At 39.9% G+C, this 15818-nt stretch overlaps 1 long non-coding RNA gene across 1 annotated transcript; it reads left to right on the plus strand.

Moving 5' to 3' along the window:
• Positions 1 to 4502: 4502 nt before the first annotated feature.
• Positions 4503 to 6618, plus strand: LOC120492393 (uncharacterized). Its single transcript, XR_016145657.1, has 3 exons — positions 4503 to 4789; positions 5375 to 5475; positions 6344 to 6618. It is a non-coding gene; the product is annotated as an uncharacterized LOC120492393 (long non-coding RNA).
• Positions 6619 to 15818: the final 9200 nt, after the last annotated feature.

The following is a 15818-nucleotide window of genomic DNA, read 5'->3' on the forward strand; positions in this document are numbered from 1 at the left end:
CTCGCCCCCTAGTGGCAGCATCCAGTGCTATTCTCCGTTTCTCTCCTCACACTAGGCCTGGTTTATTTCATTTAAAGGAAGGTTGAAGCAGGAGGAACTTTGGTATGTTCCATTACATATGTCCAATAAATATTTATATGAATAACATGTATAGCAGAGTCAAGGAAGCACAAGAGCTCCCTGTGTGTCTTTTGCTTCCTGATAAGATTAGGCCTATGTGTTCCATGAATGCCCCAAATGTTGTTTTTAGTTAAGGAAAGGGAATGTCAGTGATCTTACATTTGTTTCCCTGGTCTTCAGTATTTCTACACAGGGTGTTTTTTTTTTACTCAGGAGTGAAGAAACCCTCAGGTCCCACGTGCCAAACACGTCTCTTTTAAAAAGATACAAACCATATCTTAACAATAAGAATGTGAAAAAACAACGCATTCTCATCCCAAGGCGTCATATACGACGCTTTTGCCACTAGGAGGCGCCTTCTGGCCCATATATACATATATATGCGTCATATTGATGCTAAAGGGTGCCATGTGCATTGGATATCTACGCTTTGGCAAAAGTGTAGTATATGACGCCTTGGGATGAGAACGGACTGGAAAAAGACATAAAGTACTTTTAAAAATAGTACTTACCCAGATAGCAAACTGACATTGAATCAACGTGGAAACATGACATCGAAACAACGTTGATCTGACATTGTTTTGCTCATCGAATTAACGTTGAACCAACATCAGACGCGTAATTCTTTCAAAACTAACGGAAAATCAACTTGAAATCAACGCGTTGTTTCAACGTTATGAAAGCAAACCAATTTTCGATTTTCATTTAGCTTTGAAGAATGCCCCGTCTGACGTTGGTTCAACGTTAATTCGATGAGCAAAATCAACGTTGTTTCAATGTCATGAGAGACGTCGTTTCCACGTTGATTCAATGTCAGTTTGCTGTCTGGGTAATGATAAACTTTAAAGTACTTAAGTGTGAGCTGAATGTAATGCTTTCAGACACATACCTAATTGCATGTAAATTGCAATTAAATTACAATTCATTGCACACATTGTAATTAAATTGCTTAAGAGTCCTATTATGATACAAGTAGGATGCGATTTACCAAAAAACTAAAATATACTTCAATGTAATTTCTATTGAAACTTGAGTAACACTTTATTTCGATGGTCCACTTTAAACGTTTTGCTAACTCCAACTAGCAGTCATTGGAGTATTAGAAGTCTCTCTGCTTAAAGGATTAGTTCACTTTTGAAAAAACTTTTGCTGATAATTTACTCAACCCCCATGTCATCCAAGATGTCCATGTCTTTCTTTCCTCAGTCGACAAGAAATTTAGGTTTTTGATGAAAACATTCCAGGATTTTACTCCATATAATGGACTTCAATGGGAACCGGATGGTTCAGGTCCAAACGACAGTTAATAACTGTTTCAGATGCAGCTTCAAATGTCTTTAAACGACACCAGACGATGAATAAAGGTCTCATCATGCGAAACGATCGCTTATTTCAAAACTTATTCCAAAAATTTAACTTTTCTAAGGACAAATGCTAGCCTTGCTATATTCTCTGAGGCGTGTTTGTAACGTCACGTAATACGTAATTACGTTCAAAAGGTCACGGGCGACGTAGCCGGAAGTACAGAAACAAAATTGTCCGACATCGTTGTTTTTCCTTTTAATTCCTTTTTTTGTAAACGGTGTTTGAGTTAGTTTGCACTTTCAACCTATGCGTTCAACTTGTAAACACTGACTCTGTACTTTCGGCTACGTCGCCCGTGACCTTTTGAACGTAATTACGTAATACGTGACGTTGCAAACGCGCCTCACAGAATAGAGCAAGGCTAGCATTTGTCCTTAGAAAAGTTACATTTTTTGGAATAATTTTTGAAATAACCGATCGTTTCGCATGATAAGACCCTTATTCATCGTCTGGTGTCGTTTAAAGACATTTGAAACAGTTATTAACTGTCTTTTGGACCTTGAACCATCCGGTTCCCATTGAAGTCCATTATATGGAGAAAAATCCTGCAATGTTTTCATTAAAAACCTTAATTTCTTTTCGACTGAGGAAAGAAAGACATGGACATCTTGGATGACATGGGGGTGAGTAAATTATCAGCAAAAATTTTTTCAAAAGTGAACTACTCCTTTAATGTCTGCAAACACTTTATTGTGATGCTCCACGACAGACATTCTATGGACTATAAGTAACTTTGCAACTACACGTTAGCTATTCTAACCCTAAAGCCCAATTTATACTTCTGCGTCAAACTCACGCCGTAGCTGCGTCCCGTCCGCCATTTCAGGCAGCGTTCTCCCCCTCGTAGCTTTGAGACCTGAACTAATAGATGGTTTCAGCGCTGGCGGTGTTTGATGAAAGCAAACGTGAGCAGACAGGGAGTGGATTGTTCATTCATATGAGGAGCAGTTGTGTTGAAAGTGTTGGCGCCTTGTGAAGCCCACACATAAACAGAATGGACTCGAGTGGAAAGCGCTCTAAAGGAGGGTCTCTAGTCAGGCGTCTTGTTTCTGCGCCCCTCTCCTCCCACTACCTCCGCCATAATTCAAAATCCCTCCATCAACACGTCCTTAATGACTCCGCTCCGCTTCGTACCCGTTTATCTGCCCTCCATCTCTGCGCCAGCTTACGCGGCTCGCATGGAAAGCTCTGGGTGTGAGCATTTAAAGGGAATTACTGAAGAAAGTAAGCGAGATGTGCCATAGGTCACACAAATATTTTTTTTGTTTCTTCTGGGTGTTACAAAAATACACTCATTTTTGTAGCGTGTGTCATAATGTCAATGCGCATGTGTTCGTACAACTCCACGAATTGTTGTGTGTTTTTGTAGCGTTGTGTTGGAGTGGGGGCTTTGGGTCGAGGGTTTATATGAAGTAATGAGGTTTAGCAGGGGGTCTGGGGCCTTAATGAAAGTTTAGATTACTGGGCTTTCAGGCGAGAGGGGGTGTGAAATGAATGCTGGGAAACTTTGGCCCAATGCTCCACTGTGCCAACAGTCAAGACTCGAGCATATAAAAAAGCAATATATTTACACTTTTCTCTCAGCGTCATTCTAAAATGTATTTTAATATGTTTAAACACTTCTACGTAAAGGTCATTCGCACATACGCATCAGTATCCATCACGTGACACATCCCAGATAGCACAAGTCTATTTGATGTGTGTGTTTACATCCGGAAGACGTATTTTTAACAGTGTTTGCTCATCTACAAATGCATCTAAGAACGTTTGCTGTCAGATGTCAAATAGACGTTTAGATGATGTCAGTTTAACATGCTTTCAACGTAAATCATTACATCTTAAAGACATCTTCTAAACGTCTATTTGACATCTGCAGGAAACGTCCTACCACAAGGGTATTTGATGTCCCATTTACATCTGGAAGATGTATTTTTAACAGTGTTTGCTCATCTGCAAGACGTCTATAGGACGTTTCCTGTCAGATGTCAAATAGACGTTTATAAGATGTCAGTTTAATATGCATTCTAAATCATTACATAGAGACATCTTCTAAACGTCTGCAGGAAACGTCCTATAGACGTATTGCAGATGAGCAAACATTCTTAAAAATACGTCTTCCAGATGTAAACATCACATCTCTAGTGCTTATATTATGTAGCGGGTCAATGTTTTTTCTTCAAGTTTTGTGAATTTTTCTCCTTTAGGGTCACGAAGTGCCGACACTCTGATGTATCGGGGAATGTTCGTACCGAACGTAAATCACAATTATGTTGTGATGTTCGCGTGTCAGTTTGACCCGCATTTTTCCCCTATGTGTTTTGTCATGTCAGTTTTGCAATTTACTTTTACAATTTTGCATGTGGAAGATGCTTTTACCCAAATAATCTGTTCAAGCATGTTAATTTAGTTGGGAAACAAAAGTATGATCTTGTCGTTTGAGAAATAGTTACAATTGAAAAGCATGTGTTCTCATGTTTATTTATTATTATATTTAAAAAATAAAATTACAAGATTTTTTTTTTTAACAGTGTGATTTTTGGTGTATTGTCTTGAATCCAAATATAGTTTCCATTTGACCCGCACCAAATCACACCCCGAATTCGAACGTAATATAAAGGCTGAGTGGGCTCTATGCACGGCGTTATTTCCGGTGAAGCATTAGGGATGCTCGATAACTTCCGCCGATCATAGAGTCCAATGCAATACCGAGAATTTATATTGAATTTTATACTCCATGGTTATACTAATGAAACGTTAGTCACAAAAACAGATAAAACAGACACCCCTCGTTGTGTTTATGCTTCTTTTTAAAATTATATTAAATAAACATAACTATATATAAAATTACATCTAAACGTATGTACGTTTCGTTTCAAAGACGGGAGGACAGTAAATATTGAAGACTCTGCCATAATCCCGTTTTCTCCGGTTTTCCTCCGCTTTAATCTACACAACCGGAAATGGACGAGCATCCTTACGTCAAATGCGGAACTTATGCGTGCATATAGCCCGTTGATCTCCTCTCAGGTTTGTCTGTTGCTAATGGTTACTGGTTCCAGACGTTACGCCGGAAGTGATCTCTCGCGCTATGTCACGCATTGTTTACACGAAGATTTCGCCATCAACGTGTAGGCTACTTACATTTACTCATGTCATTAAATCATCTTTAATCTGGACTTCTCTGTGCATGCTCTTTCCCTAAACCTGCATTATATGACTGACAGACAACACTGGTTTGACCAAAAAATGTCAAAATTGAAAATACTGTGGAAACAAAGACACCTACATCGTGGATGCCCTTGAGGTAAGCTAAAACATATCAAAAATTAATTTCAAAGTGAACTATCCCTTTAATATATAATACGGTCTATCTAATTTCATGTTGTTTTATATTTTATTTAGTTGGATTTGGTCAGAACTGTTTCTAATAGTTATCTGAATGATGCCTGGAGCTGCTTTGGGCTCAGTGATGTTGAATTTAAATGACATGTAAAATAAAGATTTTTTTTTTCTGGAAGGGACTGAAGAACAAAGAATTTTGATCAGCTGAAAGGCAGAATACAAACGTTTTTATTAAGTTAAGTTTTAGGGTGTGTTTTAGTGCTGATAACATGTCCCGCATTGTCCCACACAAACTTATAATCACATTTGTTTTTTTTATGGTGGTCACCCTACCATAGTCTTCTAAGGGATTGAAACTTGCCGGCCCAGAAAAGTTATTAAAGACAACGATCGTTAAAATAGTCTACAGTAAAAAAGTGACTACAGTGGGCGGGGAGAATACTTTTTGTGTACAAAAAACAAAACAACACAGAAGCGCTGCACAAGGTTGAGCCACTCACTCGCACTATTTTAACAATGTCTTTAACTTTTCTTTTCAATCCCTCAGAAGCCAATGGAGGAGTGATCCAGCTCTCAGATTTAATCAAAAATATCTTAATTCGTGTTCCGAAGATGATCGAAGGTCTTACGGGTTGGAACAACATGAGGGTGAGTAAATACGGACAGAATTTTCATTTTTGGGTGAACTATCCCTTTAATTTGTCTGAATAACCAGACATTTAACCAGGTGGACTCCCTAAACCTGCATTATATGACTGAAAGACAACACCGGTTTGACCAAAAAATGTCAAAATTGAAAATACTGAATAACCAGACAGCAGAATCTCATTGGTCCAAAATCACACTGTAGACATATTGAAAATCAAATATGCTCTGATTTGTTGTGATTTACAATGTGCCAATAAAACATTTCAATGTATTCATTTATGTCACCCTGAAATGGGTGAATTTTATCGTCATATTAACATATTAAAAATGTTACGTTTTGTTTAAGAAAAAAAAGTACTTTTTTACTTGTTACTTTTTGTAAAAAAAAAAAAAAAAGTTTGTTTGTCAGGAAGTAAGACAGTATTTATCTACACATGGCTTGCATATTTATTAAACCATTTTAATATATAAAATAGTTCTGATTGATGACACAAACGAATCATTGAATTAGAGTTTGCAATCTGAGGCGTTTTATTGCAAACAAAAGTGGTTTAAGAAAAATGAAGAATCTCAAACAGAACTGTTTGAAATCCAACTTTCAAACCCTAATGTTGAATAAAAAATGTATCTTCATATGCAGCCAGAACATCTGTATTTGTGAGTAAGGGTTTGTGGACTTGTGGGTGTTCCCTACAGTACGCTCACATCTAGAGTTCCCATACAGGAGGTAATGATAGCATGTAAAATGATTTTACCCCCTCACCACAAATGTACACCAATTAGTGTAAAACACAGCAAAGAATTGCGTTTTAATGGGGTTATGAAAACATGGCTAATGAGCCCACCATCATACACATTTGTCTCTCAGCACTAGCACGCAGATGGCTTCCAGTTCCCCAGGGATCCTCTCACCATCACCATCCAGACCTCATGACGGAGAGACATTAATCAGCTGTCCACATCATTAAACCACTAAACCAGGACTGATATAACAGTTTCAGCTGAGGAGAGTGATGTCACGTTCAGCCTACAGGATTATTTGAATACACACACACACACACACACACGCACGCGCGCGCGGGGCTCTGGCTGTAATGTACCATCTCACAGCAGCCGCTAGAGGGAGCAATTGCACAGGTAAAAATTGTGAAAAAAGTAGCCTATATGTCATGGTAAATAAGTATTGTTTTCAATTAATTTTCTCAATGAGTACATGTGTGTACAGAAAAAAAAAAGATAATATTTGAACAAAATAAGCATTTAAAACACTACTGGGCTAAATTATGCTAAAACACTTCTCTTCTGACATCTCTTCTGAAGACAAAGGCAGTGATATTCTTTAAAGGCAACATTATATTTCATATTTCATTTCTTCTATTTTAATTTTCAAAAAGACAAGTCTTTTGTGGTGTCTCTGAAAAAATGTATCTCTTCTCTTCTCTGATGACGATGGCGGGTCAACCTGTCACTCATGTGAGATCCACCAATAGCAAACCAAAACCATCCAATTAATTAATGCAAATCAAGTAAAGAGTGATTAGTTACATGTGTCCACAAATGATGGCCTCAAATGTCATATGTGAAATAATTTATATTATTTTATACAGTATAATTATAATTAATTCTGTTATTAATTGTTAATTTAAATAAATACTCTTGAATGAACATCAGTTGGAAAAGATAATTTTGCAGCCCGAGTGTGTATTCCTGCATCAAGCGGCAGACAATCATGATTGGCATCGTCTCCAATGAATCACTTTCTGTTCATTTGAATTGAAATAGATGAGATTCATTGATTACAGGGCCAGCGCTCAATAATGTTGCAATTAGTTTGAAGAACCTAATTTTTTTTTGAGTAATTAAAAACTCAATGTAGTTTGTTGATTGAACAAGATTTTATTTTAAGTTATCATAACTCAAAAAGATTGATTTCTTTAGCCAAAACATTTTTTTATACATAAATTGCATACAGTAACATGTTTTTGTTACTGCTTGTCAAACCTCATATTTACCAATAACAAAACATTCATTTAATGTTTTTGAAAATGAAATCAATTTATATTTGCAAAAATTCAGGCTTAAATTCAGTCCCAGACTAAAATGCATGTTTGAGCTATTTTAAATGAAAGCAACTTGCACTGATATATCTTAAAATAGGTCAGTGCCATTGTTTTGTCTCATGATGCACATCAGTACTGTTGTTTGTTTTCAGGACACATTAACAAAAGCTACTTAAATGTCCTAATTAAACTAAGGCCTAATCCTGGCTTAATCTAAGCCCTGTCTGTGAAACAAGTCTGAAGATTTTAAAGGCCCATTCACACAAAGAATGATAAAGATAACTTAAGTGTCCACAACCTTGCAAGATAATGTTCTGTTTATTATAAGTGCATGTCATCTGCCACTTAAATGCCTGAGCTTAAGTCAGTGGATTCTGATTGACTGCAAATGTTTACATGAGCTGATTTTTTAAAGGTTCTATATGTAACTATTTTTATAAAATTAATCCTTTTTTTATTGCCTGTGTTTGAAGGGGTTGTAATCACACATTGCAACGATCCACTTTTCGGGTTTTGCCATTACCGCTGAAGGCCAATATTCTTATTTATATGCGAGGTCTCCGGGTCGGATTTCCTGCGAAATCCATCAGAAGTGACGTGCATGCACGCTCCCGAGCCTCTCTATCCTACAGTCTATCATGCGACCAACAGCACTTCAGCTGACGACATGGAGTGTGATAACCCCCCCAAAACGTCCTGCCTCCAGCACAACACAGCCTCAAACACAAACTCCACATAAATATAAAAAACAAAACAAGTTTTATCTGCTTAAGCTCGTCAGGCAAAACGTGAATCTGATCGACTCCGGACGAAAACGCGGATCAACATAGTAAACTCAAGTGAAATAGCAAGGTAAACTACATGAAACATGACATGAATGCAAAAAAAGAATGTTCCAGGATAACATTAGTATAACATTTAGTATGTAACTTATTTTATTTTCTAGATCTACTGACTAACGTCGTCATCCCACTACCATATTGTTTACACACATTTCCAGACAAGTTCAGTACAGTAATGTTACTTCCTACGATCTTACTTATACACTGAAACTGTTCAGTTTAGTTCACTAACCGTTTTCGTTATATTATACATTCACCGATTTTGACATTGCTGATAGTGAAAGGTACACGAATAGTTAGAGAAATGGCTTATGCTATATAACATCACATGTCGGCTAAATGCAGTTTATTGTAACATTATCATGGTACGAGCACAGAGCATTAGTTCAACGTCAAGCTGATAAAAGTAAGTTAGGCTATTATTGTAACTGCAGTGGGAGTTTACATTAGTTTACAGCATGTTGTGTGATGATTTCGCCGTTGCGTTGAAAGTCTCCGTGTGGCTGGTAGTGAATGCTCTTGAGATTGAGCATGCACACGAGCACGAGCGCTCTTGTTGCATTCTGAAACATCGCCGCTAGAGGTCGCTAAAAATCGCATACAGCACCTTTAAGTGATTCCGGCATTGCAAACAAGCCAATGCACATAGGTGTGCGAGAATTGCATCACACGCTCCGCCCCGCAGAGTGGGGATAAATACGGAAGTGAATGCACGCACCAGTTGTTTTTCACTGAGGAGCCGGAGTTAGCGGTGGTCCAGCAGTAGTGCCGACAGGACTACTTCTCAGTTCCCTCTTTCAGGGAACGAGGGTTACAAACGTAACTGAGATGTGCGGATTGGGATCCCCATTAAAACGCAACTAGTGCTGCTTCCAGTGCCTAGACAAAAGCCTTCTGATCCCCCCCGCATTATTGAGGTGGAGATGGGACAGGTCTTAGTCCAGGGAAGTCACTGCTGTTCCACAAGACCACTGGCAAGCGTTCCCTTTGTTGGAAAGGAATACGCTGTGGAAGCCACATCCTGCCTGTATGGAGGTAACATGTGGAGGACACACATATGGACTGGGCGTTACTCGGCAGTACAACATATGGAATGTCACTGGGGCGGCTCCAGCCTATAAAAGGGGAGACTCAAACGGACAGTGACGGCAGAGCAGGCTTCAGCCAAGGGAAGACACAGGCTCGCCGCAGGGATCCGCATCGTGGAAGAATACACATATGGGATCACCGTAGGGATCACAGCATATGGTGCCAGCATTACACAGGTTCCACCAGTGCATACGAGTGTTAGGCCTGACATCAGACACTCCACCACGTCCGTTGCCGAAGGGTGTGGAGGAACTCAACAGGGTTCGGGTAAAGAGGAACAACTGGAGCAAGAACAGTGCATGGATCCAGTCCACAGTCCACAGGAGGGGAATGGCGCAGCAAGAACACATAGGCTATTTTTTCTCTTGCGTGAGATGTTGCCCAGCCCCGCAGCTCTAAAAACCTCTGTCAGCGAGGCACCTTGTGTCAACGCCTAGGAAGGAGTTATACTCTCTCTTTGGAGAGGCTCACCACCCATGGGGGCACGGCACACCTTAAGGTAGGAACCTTGGGCACATATCCAGGCTGGGGTCTCAGGATACCGTGAGAGTTGGCCGGCCCAAATTCCAGCAACGATTCATTCCCTACTCTCTTGAAAAAGTCCAAGCAAGCAGGAAAAAACCTTCTTTTAAAAACAGCTTTTCAACTCAGCTGCCTGGAGTGGCTCAAAGTTTGGACAAGTCCCAAGAGGGTATAGAGGGGGCACAAGGGGGATTCAGTCTCCTTCCTCCCCTCAGTAATCTCCCCTCAGGAACCTGACTCAGGAATGCTTCCCCATGGATTTGTATCCACTGCATCATGATGTGGTGGCGGGTGGCGGCAGTTGGGGATGGAATCTCCACACTCCCTGGGCCACAGGCTGTTGTGAGGCCAGAAAAACTAGTGGAATGAAGTGACCTCAGAAGCTTCTGACTCCAAGGACATTCAAGGGTAGCGTAGTGCAACAATCGCAGTGTTGTCTGTACAGACCAGTACGGGTTTGCTGAGCAACAGCGTCTCAAAGCAAGGTGTGCTACTAGCAACTCGAGGCAATTGATGCCTATGCAGTCGGAGGCCTACCCAGACCCCTGCTACTACATGCCTGTGAACTCCTCACTGTAATCCTCAGATTACCCAACCCACACAGCACTCCAGTCTTCTTCTGGAAAGTTGACCCAGAAGAAACACTAGAGCAGAGGCATTGAAATGGGTAAATGGGGACTCGACATTTGTGGACAAAGGCGAGTGTCGATCTCAACACCGAGATGGTCATATTCCTGCAATGGTAACATGAACCATCCATAAGCTGCTTCAGCATGCTTTAAGCCCAAACACGTGATGCAACAATTGTGACCATCAGAGGCGGACAGATCCCTATACCGCATGCACGGATGGAATGGCATCTTGAAGAAGACGCAAACGCACCCGTGTTGCTCTTTCAGGAAATGGGACCCGTCACCAGTGCCGGAGCACACGGGGGAATGGCAGCGGCAACACTGACAGTGAAACTGTAACAGTGAAGCACTCTCTTCTTCGCCCTTTAACCAACCGTCAACAAACACAGAAATTTTATGCCGTTAAACAGAGCTCAGAAGCTCTCAATCACCGCTGCACTCGTGTTGTAGAAACCACCAGCATCTGGAGAGTCTTCCCGAAGAACACCGACATACTCGCTCATTGTACTCAACAACACTCTTCAGAGACATCGACACCAATCGGCTCCGAAGCGAAAGACAAGTGCGTGCATCCACTTACGTGTTTATACCCGGACTGCGGAGCGTGTGATGCATTTCTCGCACACCAATCATAGACAGTAAAAGAAATGGACAGAGCGATCTCATTGGAACTCCATTGAGACGATTGAAGCCCGTTTTTGGCGATTTTTTTAGCACTTCCGTCCCTGACGCGCAGACTCAATCAAAGCTTGACTATGTAGATGTGACGAGAGCAACCCGTCTGTCTTCTAGTGCAGTGGCATGAGAAATCTGAATCATTCCCTTCCGAAACATGCAGAGGCGGAGAGTGTGAATAGGAGCTGTCCATGAGCGAGGAGCAGGAGACAATTTTGCTAGGTATTCTGATTAACAATTTTGTTTTTTTCCCTCCACGTTTCCCCGATTCCAGGCGAGCTTCTTCTCCTGTCCATACGGTAATCTCTTTTCTGTGCGACAGAGAGTCACGTGGGTATGACGCAATCAAGCGTATGACGCTACAAGGTAATGGAGCTATTTATACATTGTTGTGTTTCTTTAGAAATAAATAAAGGGCAAATGGGGTCTTCAAACGCCTCAGATGTAAAGTTATTCGCTGTCAAAGTGACGCCAAAATGAATGGGAGTCAATGGGAATGCTAACGCAAGTGAAGTTCTGCTACAAGATATCAGCTCCCGCGAGGCTTCAACTTCCGGTCGATGGATTACCCCCCTGACACCAATGTGCATTAGGGAGATGACAGGATCTCTAAGCATGATCCCAATTGGTACAGTATTTCCCTTTTTTGACCAAACTAAAAGGGAAATAGTGTTATCGATACAACTGTGATTATAGCTATTTTACCAATTCAGTGAGACCTTTAGGCTGTGATCACAGCACGTTGATCCCGGGAAATTTCCGGGAAATTGCCAGAACGCCTTCTGTGTTCGACCCGGGGTTGATACCGGCATCGATGCCGGGTTGGGGACCTAGTAACATCAGTCCCGGAACTTGCGCTGTGTGAACAAAAGCCAGGACCAATGCCGTAAGGGGTGTGTCATAGTGATGACGCTCATGCCATCGCGCGACTCCGTTGCTCTTAGAAGAAAGTTTGTGTTTGTCATCAACAAAAAGGACGAACAAATGTCTGCACTGCTCGTCCCTGTCCGCACTGAAGCTGAGATCGTTCACCAGCTTTGTGGAACGGTATGCGCGTGTACATGTTTTCGACGTGTACGTTACACGTCTCATCCTGATCTTTACGGGTTGTGTGAGAACACAATCACAGATCCCGGCAAATCACTGGCAGTGTGAATGAACCGAAATCAAACAATCCTGGGACAAATGCCGGGTCACATTATCCGTGTATTTTCCGGAATCTCTGTGTGAAAGGGGCTCAAGGTAATTTACTTTTATGTATAAATGTGCATTATTTAATGTACATTATCATTTAATTTAAGTAATTATTAACAACTGCAAACGTTCAGTCTATTACGCCAAACACATTCACTGGCAAAGTTTTTGGTGAATGGATCATGAACTCATGCTTCAGTCCTCCAGTGGTATACTGTAAAATTGTGTTAAATATTCTATTCATCATCTCTGACAGGGAATGTGTATTGAATTTTACCCAGATTTATTTGTATTCCCAGCAAAGGTCAAGGTGAGGTTTAAGCTGGCTTATGTTGGCCAAACAGTGCATTGTTCACATCTGGATCGGGCCTTTTGAATGCTGTGCAATTTGCCAAAAAGAGACTTGGAAGGAGAATAACGCCAAGCGGCAACAGTTAGCCGTAATGCATGGGATGACTCACTGCAAATGTTTAACACTCAACATATTCTTAAACTCCCATAGTCATCTGATGAATTATTAATGCCCACCATACTGGCTGGAGTTTGGGTGATTCATCATCTTCAAAGTGTAAGAAAAAGAGCTACTGCACAGCCGAGCCACAGCTTTGGCCTGCGTGTCTTTCTCTTCACTGGCCCAGAGACAGAGAGAGAAAACAAAGAGAAAGAAAGATTTCTCCAGTCCTTTTCCCTCCCTCTTGCTTCAGGAGTGAAAAATAAAGAGATCTTTGTCTGATTTTCTCTTTTCTGTCTGGAGAGAAAGATGGGACTCTGCCGGGAAGTCATCGGGAGATCCACACGTCTCTTTCCCATAATCTCTCAGAGAAGATCCCATCATGCTGATTCAAGGGTCAACCTTGAGGACAATCTTGCCTCTGTCCTGATCCAGTGCACCAGCTCATTTGACAATGAGTCCTCATATTTGCAAAGACTCAGCATGAAGCGGCAGTCACTCACAGAGGGCGCCTTTTTGGCCAACACAATAGTCTGAACCTTTGGCATTTCTGTTTTCTAATAGGTCCTGTGCTGAGTGGCCAGACGACATGATGTTTCTGGCGCCTTCTATATTCGCTTAATCAAATGATTTGAATCTCCAGCATGGAAAAACCCCACATTCTGCTCCAGAAACACTTATAGCTTATAGATACCTCTTAAATCATTGGGATTCTTCATGTGAAACATTTCTTGGCATGTGGAATTTGCAGCCATGCTGCAATAGTTTAACAATCCATGGTGTACATTTTCCTTGCCCACTACCTTAATGGTCCAGTGTGTACTGAACACCTACACAATGTGCTCAAAACCAGCAGTGGGCAGCTGTGGGGCAGATGTTCTCCCAACACGTTTTGGTCACACTTTATTTCGATAGTCCACTTAAATATTCAAAATATAAATTAGGGTTAGGTTAAGCAGAATAAGCTTAGATATTGTTGTTGCAAAGTTACTTATAGTAAGTAGAATGTCTGTAGAGGAGCATCAAAATAAAGTGTTAGAAGGTCTTCTACTGAGCGTTAATGGACATGTAGTTGTACAGTTACATATTGTTAGTAGAAAGTGTACAGTAAAGTGGACTATTGATCTAAATTGTTACCCCCATTTTGATAGTTAAAGACAATTTTTGGAGACCGAATGCAATGACTGGAGGAACTTATTACACTCTTACGCCTTCCATAGACGATATATTATGTAGAAAAAAAATAATTTAGACCACTGATAGGATTAGTTCACTTCAAAGTTAAAATAAGATGATTTTCTCACCCCTACGTCATCCAAGATATTTATGTCTTTCTTTCAACAGTTGAAAAGAAATTTTGTTTTTGAGGAAATAAAGGAAAATATTTTTTTGAGGAAAAAATTCCAGGATTTTTCTCCATAAAGTGGACTTCAATGTAATGAAGTCTACATACCGTAATGACGACTCAATCTTTTAGATGGACTTTCAAATACAACCCTGTATTTTACTATTTACATGTTCTCCAAAGTACTTTTTGTAAGTGTTGGTATTTCACAGTATTTCAGAAGAATACGGTGGTATTTCCAAGGTATATGGCAAGCTGTTTTAACTTGATATGAATTCTTGATATTATTACATTTTCACTAGTTATTCTTGATTCTTGATCCTGGTAAAAACAATAATTTTTGATATCTGTAATTGTATTTTCACCAGCTGCCATTCACATTCAATGGATGATATCCAGAGTTGATTTCTTACTAGTTGAAATTTTAATTTCACATGTCAGAAATTCTAAAATTTTCAACTAAGAAATCATCAAATTGTTTGTTTGATCAACAATTTGAATGGCAGCCTACTAGGGAAAATGCAATTACAGACATCAAGAATTATATTTTTTCAAGTATTATTTTTACCAGTTGAAATTTTAAATTTACATTTTACATTTATTCATAGCTGACGATTTTATCCAAAGCGACATACAATTGCTATATATGTTAGAGGTTGCACGCCTGACATATATAGCACTTGTAAGTCGCTTACAAAAAAAAAAAAGTCATGATTTGTAATCATATTTTTTTTTTCTTTTGTCAAATCAACTTAGATAATTTATGTAGTTCAGATAACATAATATTTTGAGTTTCTGGTGATTAAATTAATCTCCTTCATTGTATTAACTTAATTTTTCCATTTCAAAGAACTTAAAATTTTAAGGCAACCAGGTTACTTATTTTTTTTTAAGTTTAACCAGCAATATTTTTTTTACAGTGGGGGTTAAGTGTCTTGCTCAGGGACACATTGGTGTTTCACAGTGGATTCGAACCCGGGTCTCTCACACCAAAGGCATGTGTCTTATCCACTGTGTCTTATCCATTAATAATATTTTATTATTGATATCAAAAATTTCTGCGAGTGATGACGTCATTGCTAAAATCAAGAATTCCTATTTTTACTAGAGGAATGTAGGCTAATTCAAGTATTAGCATTTTAACTAGTGAAAATTAAATTGTTTATATCAATCCTGGGAATGAATAAAAGTCTAAACGGCTTGCCACAGTAGCCTACAAGAACATGATATCACCACGGTTGAACGATTCAACCGTGATTCAACCGATTCAACGAAAAAAAAAACTCAAACCGATTTGGCTTATATGTTTATGATTTAAATGCATGCATTAAATGCATGTATATGGAGCAATATGATAACTAGTTGAGGGTCAAGCAAAAAAAAAAAAATACAAATGCATAAACAAACAAATGACGTTTGAAGTAGTGTAGCTACAGCAGTGTGCACTTGAGGACCTGAGCTGTCATATTGAGATGCTCCGTAGTGTCAGACTGTGGCGCACTCGGGCTCGGCGAGTCTGAGGGGAAGCTCGCC

Source organism: Pimephales promelas, chromosome 11, assembly GCF_988280905.1.
Source record: "Pimephales promelas chromosome 11, fPimPro1.hap1.1, whole genome shotgun sequence".
In the NCBI taxonomy this organism is placed as follows: Eukaryota; Metazoa; Chordata; class Actinopteri; order Cypriniformes; family Leuciscidae; genus Pimephales; species Pimephales promelas.